This window comes from Perca fluviatilis, chromosome 7 (genome assembly GCF_010015445.1).
Source record: "Perca fluviatilis chromosome 7, GENO_Pfluv_1.0, whole genome shotgun sequence".
In the NCBI taxonomy this organism is placed as follows: Eukaryota; Metazoa; Chordata; class Actinopteri; order Perciformes; family Percidae; genus Perca; species Perca fluviatilis.
In genome coordinates this window covers 41,353,240-41,363,239 of record NC_053118.1, presented here as the reverse complement: position 1 = coordinate 41,363,239, position 10,000 = coordinate 41,353,240, and the positions used below count along the sequence as shown (strand labels likewise).

General features: G+C 36.0%; 1 pseudogene; it reads left to right on the top strand.

The window, feature by feature from the left end:
• LOC120562394 overlaps positions 1 to 6,666 on the top strand; it is a 10,483-nt pseudogene extending 3,817 nt beyond the window's left edge.
• The last annotated feature ends 3,334 nt before the right edge of the window (positions 6,667 to 10,000 follow it).

Sequence of the window (10,000 nt, the reverse complement as noted above, 5' to 3'; positions counted from 1 at the left end):
TCACTACACACATCTCTTATTAATCACTACACACATCTCTTTATTAATCACTACACACATCTCTTTATTAATCACTACACACATCTCTTTATTAATCACTACACACATCTCTTTATTAATCACTACACACATCTCTTTATTAATCACTACACACATCTCTATTAATCAATACACACATCTCTTTATTAATCACTACACACATCTCTTATTAATCACTACACACATCTCTTTATTAATCACTACACACATCTCTTTATTAATCACTACACATCTCTTTATTAATCACTACACACATCTCTTTATTAATCACTACACACATCTCTTATTAATCACTACACACATCTCTTTATTAATCACTACACACATCTCTTTATTAATCACTACACACATCTCTTTATTAATCACTACACACATCTCTTATTAATCACTACACACATCTCTTTATTAATCACTACACACATCTCTTTATTAATCACTACACACATCTCTTTATTAATCACTACACACATCTCTTTATTAATCACTACACACATCTCTTATTAATCACTACACACATCTCTTTTATTAATTACTACACACATCTCTTATTAATCACTACACACATCTCTTTATTAATCACTACAAAATAATCTCTTTATTAATCACTACACACATCTCTTTATTAATCACTACACATCTTTAATAATATCTCTATTAATCAATACACACATCTCTTTATTAATCACTACACACATCTCTTTATTAATCACTACACACATCTCTATTAATCACTACACACATCTCTATTAATCACTACACACATCTCTATTAATCACTACACACATCTCTTTATTAATCACTACACACATCTCTTTATTAATCACTACACACATCTCTTTATTAATCACTACACACATCTCTTTATTAATCACTACACACATCTCTTTATTAATCACTACACACATCTCTTTATTAATCACTACACACATCTCTTTATTAATCACTACACACATCTCTATTAATCAATACACACATCTCTTTATTAATCACTACACACATCTCTTTATTAATCACTACAAACAGCGCCTCTTTGTCGCCTTTCTGTCAATTTTTCGTTGACTTTTTGTCTAAAAATAGAAAAAAAAGTGCCATTAATTTACTGTTTTCAACAACAAACAAAACAACAAAATTCTGTATTTTCCAGACATTTTTGACTTATTTTAATGACATTTGTGTCACTTTTTTCACCGCTTTTCCTGATGTTTATGCCGCGGGTTTTTTTACCGCTTTTTCCGACAATTTTTGAATCTTTTTAAAAAACTTTTTTTGTCACAATTTCTTTTCACACCTTTTGGATGCTTCTTTTCCCCCTTGATCTACTGGCAGCCCTAAAATAAGCTCCTTTGTGGCTCCTTTGTGTCTGTCGGCTGATTATTACGGCGATATTAACGCTGGCTGTGGCCTCCTCAGGCTCCGGCGGCGGCGGCCAATCAGAAGAAGGTTACCTGCATGTTCATCCCGGACGGCCAGGTGTCCATCAGCGCTCAGATCGACAGGAAAGGCTTCTGCCAGGGAGAAGACATCTGCATCAACGCCAAGTTTGAGAACACCTGCTCTCGTATTGTGGTTCCCAAAGCCGCCATCATCGCCAAGCACTCGTACCTCGCCGACGGACGCACCAAGGTAACGCCACGGGCACAAGGGCACTTCCTGTCCACTGTCCTACATCACAGTTAACATCCCAGGAGATCAGGAGGGAGAGAGGGAGAGAGAGAGAGAGGGAGAGATAGATGTATTTACTCCTTGTTGTTGTTTATATGTATGTTTGTTCTCATGCTTTGGCAACACAGAGGTATTTTTTGTCATGCCAATAAAGCAACATGAAAAAATTTAATTTGAGAGAAAGAGAGAGGGAGGGAGGGAGGGAGGGAGGGAGGGAGAGAGAGAGAGAGGAAGGGAGAGAGAGAGAGAGAGAGAGAGGGGAAGGGAGAGAGAGACAGACAGAGAGGGAGACAGAGACAGAGAGAGGGAGATAAAGAGAGAGGGATACAGAGAGAAAAAGAGAGAGAGAGACAGAGAGAGAGAGAGACCGGGAGAGAGAGAGACCGGGAGAGAGAGAGAGACAGGGAGAGAGAGAGAGAGAGAGACAGTGATAGAGAGGGAGACAGAGAGAGAGAGGGAGAGAGAGACAGAGAGAGGGAGATAAAGAGAGAGGGATACAGAGAGAAAAAGAGAGAGAGAGACAGAGAGAGAGAGAGACCGGGAGAGAGAGAGACCGGGAGAGAGAGAGAGACAGGGAGAGAGAGAGAGAGAGAGACAGTGATAGAGAGGGAGACAGAGAGAGAGAGAGAGAGAGAGAGAGAGAGAGAGAGACCTTGTTCTGATCTGGTCCTGGTCTGTGTTCTGGTTCAGGTCTGGTTCTAATCCGGTTCTGACCTGGTTCAGGTCTGGTTCTGACCCGGTTCTGACCTGGTTCAGGTCTGGTTCTGACCCAGTTCTGTCTGTGTTCCAGGAGGCCCATGAGAAGCTGTGTGCGGTCCGGGGGAACCACATCATTTCGGGGATGTGTGACATGTGGCAGGGCAAGACCATCCGAGTCCCCAAACTGAAGCCCTCGCTGCTCGGCTGTGACATCATCAAGGTTGACTACGCCCTCATGGTGAGTCGGGATGACATCGCAGCAGGGACACAGATTCTGACCAATCAGAGAGCACTTTAGGGACTCTGTCCAAAGAAACAGGATGTTGTGATGTGACTGTGTGGAGGGAAAAGGAAACCCAAACGGCTGATTAATGCTGCAATGTAGAATTTAAAAAATGTTTATAAAGTTTTTTAAATTTTTTTTTTTTAAACTTGGAATATTTTAAAAACACAAGAAGAAAAAAAAAAGTGAAAAAATATTTTAAGAAAAAACTTACAAAGAAAGTTGGAAACCTTTAAAAAAATAAATAAATAAATACATATATATATATATACATGTATATATATGTATACACATATATATACATGTGTGTATATATATATATATGTTGGAATATTACGAGAAAAAAGTCATAACATTTTAGAAAAGTCGTTGTAATATTTGGCGTTTTGTCCGGACCAAATTACCCAAATAAACCTCCAGATGTGAGATTAATATTTAACCCTGGTGTTGTCATAGCAACTTTTAGATTTTCTGGGTCAACATTTTAACTTTTTCTTTCAATTTTTGTCACTTTTTTCCAATTTTTTGTTGATTTTTTTTCTGCGCTTTTTGTGGCATTTTCCGATATATTAGGCTTCCATTGACCTACATTACGTGTGAATTAGTATATATATATCACTTTTTTTTCTCTTTTTCATCAAACCAGTTTTTGCAAGTTCCCGCAATTTCAGCGCATAAAATTGCACAAATATCATATCCCGCATTTTCTATCACATTTTTTAAAAGAACGTGCCGCATAATCAAGGATTTTGGCCCCGCAACAATCACAAAAAAACGCTGCATTTTTCTGGAAGAACTGACTATAGAAACTTTATGAAAATGGGATAATAACGGGCAATAACGTTAACGTTATTGCGTTCGGTCCCTCAGATCTCGCTGGGAGAGAACACCACGGCAGTATTATGAATAATTGGAGCTCAGACGCAATTTTGTAATTTTCTAAATTTCTGATCCTCTGAATTAAAAAAACAGAACAATTGGAAAAACAGTTTAAAGATCCAATTTTTTAATTTGTCAAGGCGAAAAAAAAAAATTGGATATTTGAACCCATGTTTCTGTTTTTCCAACTGTTGGTGCGTAGACCATCGACCTGATGAGCGTGAACACGGACCGATAACGTTAACGTTGTTGCGTTCGTTCCCTCAGATCTCGCTGCACATCCCGGGCAGCGAGCGCCTGGCGGTGGAGCTGCCCCTGGTCATCGGGACGGTCCCGTTCAGCGGCGTGGGGAGCCGGACCAGCAGCATGAGCAGCGCGGCCGAGTCTGTGAGCAGCTGGTCCTCGTTCCCCTCGGCCCCCCCCAGCAGCTGGTCCTCCTTCCCCTCGGCCCCCCCCAGCTACAGCAACATCCACCGAGACCTGCGCCAGCCGCTGCTGCTGGACTACGACGGAGCCCAGGACGATGAGGACGCTGAGGGGGGGCTGTTCATGAGCCGCAACACACCCCCCCCCCTCCCCCCGCATACACAGAGGTAACAACACTACCCGCCGGCAGAGACTAACGACATGCTAACGAGAGACAAACAAGAGACTAACAAGAGACTAACGAGACACTAACAACATGCTAACGAGAGACTAATGAGTAACTAACGAGAGAGTAACGAGATGCTAACGAGAGACTAACGAGAGATTAAAGAGAAACTAACCAGAGACTAACCAGAGACTAACCAGAGACTAACCAGAGACTAACAACATGCTAACGAGAGACTAACGACATGCTAACGAGAGATTAACGAGAGATTAACGAGAGACTAATGAGTAATTAACGAGAGACTAACGAGATGCTAACGAGAGACTAACGAGAGACTAATGAAAAACGAACGAGATGCTAACGAGAGACTAACGAGAGATCAAAGAGAAACTAACGAGAGGCTAACGAGAGACTAACGAGATGCTAACGAGAGACTAACGAGACACTAACAACATGCTAATGGGAGACTAATGAGTAACTAACGAGAGACTAACGAGATGCTAACGAGAGACTAACGAGAGATTAAAGAGAAACTAACCAGAGACTAACGAGAGACTAACAACATGCTAACGAGAGATTAACAAGAGATTAACGAGAGACTAAGGAGAGACTAATGAGTAATTAACGAGAGACTAAGGAGAGACTAAGGAGAGACTAATGAAAAACTAACAAGAGACTAACGAGATGCTAACGAGAGACTAACGAGAGATTAAAGAGAAACTAACGAGAGGCTAACGAGAGACTAACGAGAGACTAACGAGATGCTAACGAGAGACTAACTAGATGCTAACGAGAGACTAACGAGAGACTAACGATATGCTAACAAGAGACTAAGGAGAGACTAATGAAAAACTAACAAGAGACTAACGAGATGCTAACGAGAGACTAACGAGAGATTAAAGAGAAACTAACGAGAGGCTAACGAGAGACTAACGAGATGCTAACGAGAGACTAACTAGATGCTAACGAGAGACTAACGAGAGACTAACGAGAGACTAACTAGATGCTAACGAGAGACTAACGAGAGACTAACTAGATGCTAACGAGAGACTAACGAGAGACTAACGAGATGCTAACGAGAGACTAACGACAGACTAACGAGATGCTAACGAGAGACTTCTGTAATGTCAATACAATAAAAATGGAGCTACATAACCAAGTTGGTTCACTGCTGGCTACAAGTTAGCATCAAACACAACAAAGGCTGTCACTTGAATGGCGTTTTGAGCTAATGTTAGCATCAAATGCAACAGGTTGATGTTGTGTTTCTGGTCTCCAGGTGGATCCAGACTCTGTGAACCCTCCTCAGGTGGTTCAGGTCTTCTGACAACTTCCTGTTTGTGTCGGACTGAAGACTGTCGGTCTCTTCTCTGGACTGCAGCGCTGCCTGAAGACCACGACTCAGCAGTTTCCTGACAGTTACTCAGCAGTTTCATGACAGTGACTCAGCAGTTTCCTGTCAGTTACTCAGCAGTTTCCTGTCAGTTACTCAGCAGTTTCCTGTCAGTTACTCAGCAGTTTTATGTCAGTTACTCAGCAGTTTCCTGTCAGTTACTCAGCAGTTTCCTAACAGTTACTCAGCAGTTTCCTGACAGTTACTCAGCAGTTTTATGTCAGTGACTCAGCATTTTCCTGTCAGTTACTCAACAGTTTCCTGTCAGTTACTCAGCAGTTTCCTAACAGTTACTCAGCAGTTTCCTGTCAGTTACTCAGCAGTTTCCTAACAGTTACTCAGCAGTTTCCTGTCAGTTACTCAGCAGTTTTATGTCAGTTACTCAGCAGTTTCCTGTCAGTTACTCAGCCGTTTCCTAACAGTTACTCAGCAGTTTCCTGACAGTTACTCAGCAGTTTTATGTCAGTGACTCAGCATTTTCCTGTCAGTTACTCAACAGTTTCCTGTCAGTTACTCAGCAGTTTCCTAACAGTTACTCAGCAGTTTCCTGTCAGTTACTCAGCAGTTTCCTGTCAGTTACTCAGCAGTTTCCTAACAGTTACTCAGCAGTTTCCTGTCAGTTACTCAGCAGTTTCCTAACAGTTACTCAGCAGTTTCCTGTCAGTTACTCAGCAGATTCCTGTCAGTTACTCAACAGTTTCCTGTCAGTTACTCAGCAGTTTCCTAACAGTTACTCAGCAGTTTCCTGTCAGTTACTCAGCAGTTTCCTAACAGTTACTAAGCAGTTTCCTTGACAGTTACTCAGCAGATTCCTGACAGTTATTCAGCAGTTTCCTGTCAGTTACTCAGCAGATTCCTGACAATGACTCAGCAGTTTCCTGTCAGTTACTCAGCAGATTCCTGACAGTGACTCAGCAGTGTCCTGTCAGTTACTCAGCAGTTTCCTGTCAGTTACTCAGCAGTTTTATGTCCGTTTCCTGCCTGTGTTTTGGGTTCTGTGGATAGAAACAGAGGAAAGTATTTTTAATAATAGTTGTGACTCGTTGTGTACATACGATGTAAATAAGAGAATATGTTTTTATTTTTTTTACACAAACAATAAATCAGTTGAACATTAAATGTCTGATGTGTGATTCATAAATGTCGTTCTTTAACAGACCAATCACACTCCTCTTTCCACTAGAGATGCACTAGAGATGAATTTGACCGGCATAAAATGGACATTAATTTGACAATTAATTTAGTTAAAATGGACGCCGGTCATTCTGACATATGTCCATTTTAACTAAATTAATTGTCAAATTCACTCACTGTTGACATTCAAACAGGCCTGTGTGTGTGTGTGTTTAAATATCTTTATACTGCAAGGCTATATTTGTTATTTATATATTATGTTATTACCATTACCTGTTTTCATACATACAGAAGTTGAGTTTGCTAAATATATCACATTTCTTTAGTGTGATATTGGATGTGAAAAGAAGGAAATGGTTCTAACGTTGCTCTACCAGGAGTAGTTTATATAGATCTGTTTTACAGGAGTAGTTTATATAGACCTGTTTTACAGGAGTAGTTTATATAGATCTGTTTTACAGGAGTAGTTTATATAGATCTGTTTTATAGTAGTAGTTTATATAGACCTGTTTTATAGTAGTAGTTTATATAGATCTGTTTTATAGTAGTAGTTTATATAGATCTGTTTTATAGGAGTAGTTTATATAGATCTGTTTTATAGGAGTAGTTTATATAGATCTGTTTTACAGGAGTAGTTTATATAGATCTGTTTTATAGTAGTAGTTTATATAGACCTGTTTTATAGTAGTAGTTTATATAGATCTGTTTTATAGTAGTAGTTTATATAGATCTGTTTTATAGTAGTAGTTTATATAGATCTGTTTTATAGTAGTAGTTTATATAGATCAGTTTTATCGGAGTAGTTTATATAGATCAGTTTTACAGGAGTAGTTTATTTATATCTGTTTTATAGTAGTAGTTTATATAGATCAGTTTTACAGGAGTAGTTTATATAGATCAGTTTTACAGGAGTAGTTTATATATATCTGTTTTATAGTAGTAGTTTATATAGATCAGTTTTACAGGAGTAGTTTATATATATCTGTTTTATAGGAGTAGTTTATATAGATCTGTTTTACAGGAGTAGTTTATATAGATCAGTTTTACAGGAGTAGTTTATATAGATCTGTTTTATAGTAGTAGTTTATATAGATCTGTTTTACAGGAGTAGTTTATATATATCTGTTTTATAGTAGTAGTTTATATAGATCTGTTTTACAGGAGTAGTTTATATAGACCTGTTTTACAGGAGTAGTTTATATAGATCTGTTTTACAGGAGTAGTTTATATAGATCTGTTTTACAGGAGTAGTTTATATAGATCTGTTTTACAGGAGTAGTTTATATAGATCAGTTTTACAGGAGTAGTTTATATAGATCTGTTTTATAGTAGTAGTTTATATAGATCTGTTTTATAGGAGTAGTTTATATAGATCTGTTTTACAGGAGTAGTTTATATATATCTGTTTTATAGTAGTAGTTTATATAGATCTGTTTTACAGGAGTAGTTTATATAGATCTGTTTTACAGGAGTAGTTTATATAGACCTGTTTTACAGTAGTAGTTTATATAGATCTGTTTTACAGGAGTAGTTTATATAGACCTGTTTTATAGTAGTAGTTTATATAGATCTGTTTTACAGGAGTAGTTTATATAGATCAGTTTTACAGGAGTAGTTTATATAGATCTGTTTTACAGGAGTAGTTTATATAGACCTGTTTTATAGTAGTAGTTTATATAGATCTGTTTTATAGTAGTAGTTTATATAGATCTGTTTTACAGGAGTAGTTTATATAGATCTGTTTTACAGGAGTAGTTTATATAGATCAGTTTTACAGGAGTAGTTTATATAGATCAGTTTTACAGGAGTAGTTTATATAGATCAGTTTTACAGGAGTAGTTTATATAGATCTGTTTTATAGTAGTAGTTTATATAGATCAGTTTTACAGGAGTAGTTTATATATATCAGTTTTACAGGAGTAGTTTATATAGATCTGTTTTATAGTAGTAGTTTATATAGATCAGTTTTACAGGAGTAGTTTATATAGACCTGTTTTATAGAGTAGTTTATATAGATCAGTTTTACAGTGAGTAGTTTATATAGACCTGTTTTATAGGAGTAGTTTATATAGATCTGTTTTATAGGAGTAGTTTATATAGATCAGTTTTATAGGAGTAGTTTATATAGATCTGTTTTACAGGAGTAGTTTTATAGATCTGTTTTATAGTAGTAGTTTATATAGATCGTTTTACAGGAGTAGTTTATATAGATCGTTTTACAGGAGTAGTTTATATAGATTGTTTTATAGGAGTAGTTTATATAGATCTTTTACAGGAGTAGTTTATATAGACGTTTTAAGGAGTAGTTTATATAGATCTGTTTTATAGTAGTAGTTTATATAGATCTGTTTTACAGGAGTAGTTTATATATATCTGTTTTATAGTAGTAGTTTATAAGATTGTTTTACAGGAGTAGTATATAGATCTGTTTTATAGGAGTAGTTTATATAATTGTTTTACAGGAGTAGTTTATATAAGTTTTATAGGAGTATTTATAAGATCTGTTTTATAGTAGTAGTTTATATAATTGTTTAAGGAGTAGTTTATATATCTGTTTTATAGTAGTAGTATATTTTTTATAGTAGTATTTTATAGATAGTTAGTTTTATAGATCTGTTTTATAGGGTAGTTTATATAGATTGTTTTATAGTAGTAGTTTATATAGATCTGTTTTATAGTAGTAGTTTATTATCTGTTTTATAGTAGTAGTTTATATAGATGTTTTACAGGAGTAGTTTATATATATCTGTTTTATAGTAGTAGTTATTAGATCGTTTTACAGAGTAGTTTAAAGTTTAAGTAGTAGTATATAGATGTTTTACAGGAGTAGTTATATAGATTGTTTTAAGGAGTAGTTTAATAGTTTTTAGTATATTTATAGATCTGTTTTATAGTAGTTTATATAGATCTGTTTTACAGGAGTAGTTTATATAGATCTGTTTTACAGTAGTAGTTTATATAGATCTGTTTTAAAGTAGTAGTATATAGACTTTTTTATAGTAGTAGTTTATATAGACCTGTTTTATAGTAGTAGTTTATATAGATCTGTTTTACAGTAGTAGTTTATATAGATCTGTTTTATAGTAGTAGTTTATATAGATCTGTTTTATAGTAGTAGTATATAAAGTTTTATAGTAGTAGTTTATATAGATCTGTTTTATAGTAGTAGTTTATATAGATCAGTTTTACAGTAGTAGTTTATATAGACTGTTTTATAGTAGTTTTATATAGATTGTTTTATAGTAGTAGTTTATATAGATTGTTTTATAGAGTAGTTTATATAGATCTGTTTTATAGTAGTAGTTTATATAACAGTTTT